At 47.7% G+C, this 549-nt stretch overlaps 1 protein-coding gene across 1 annotated transcript in view; it reads right to left on the bottom strand.

Annotated features, from left to right (window-relative positions):
* Nucleotides 1-284, bottom strand: part of rbm47 (RNA binding motif protein 47) — a 30375-nt gene extending 30091 nt beyond the window's left edge. Inside the window, exon 1 of the mRNA XM_079664136.1 lies at nucleotides 92-284. The gene's annotated coding sequence lies outside the window, so the exon portion shown is untranslated. The remainder of the gene's footprint in view (nucleotides 1-91) is intronic.
* Between the last annotated feature and the right edge of the window lie 265 nt (nucleotides 285-549).

Raw genomic sequence — 549 nt, 5'->3', positions numbered from 1 at the left:
GCTTGTTTGATCATGTAGAGGTTTCAACACTACCAGACCTCCAACATTGATCCAACAGTGTGTGCGTTCTTGTCTGTGTGTGTTTGCCTACCTGGAGTTATTGCAGACTTTGGCGTGGGAGGGGCAAGACACTTCCTTGTTCCTGATCTCAGGTGCCTGGTGAGTGTGACGTCTTTGTGACATCTGGTTGTCATGGAGACAGAGAGCATGAGGGAGAGAGAGCTGTACTGAACTGTAACGACGAGCCAACTGAAACACCGAGGACTGAAGAGAGAAGTGAGGAAGCTGGATCTCTGTTTAGAGTGAAACACACACAGGCATACATTCAGATAAAGTATTTTCACACACACACACACACACACACACACAGTAGGGAACTAGCGAGTGTGTGTGTGTGTAGGAAACTGAGATTGAGTCATACGTGCTCACACAGAGAAATAACGTTTCAACACAGCGGCTAAACTCCGGGCTGGGAGGAGGCCGGAGCCGTTGGACGTGTTGCTCAATACGTTTCACTTTAATGCTTACTTAACAGGCCTTGGATAAAGT

This window comes from Notothenia rossii, assembly GCF_949606895.1.
Source record: "Notothenia rossii genome assembly, chromosome: 1".
Classification (NCBI taxonomy): domain Eukaryota; kingdom Metazoa; phylum Chordata; class Actinopteri; order Perciformes; family Nototheniidae; genus Notothenia; species Notothenia rossii.
Note: the sequence above shows the minus strand (reverse complement) of the source record. Positions and strands in the feature narration are given on the sequence as shown.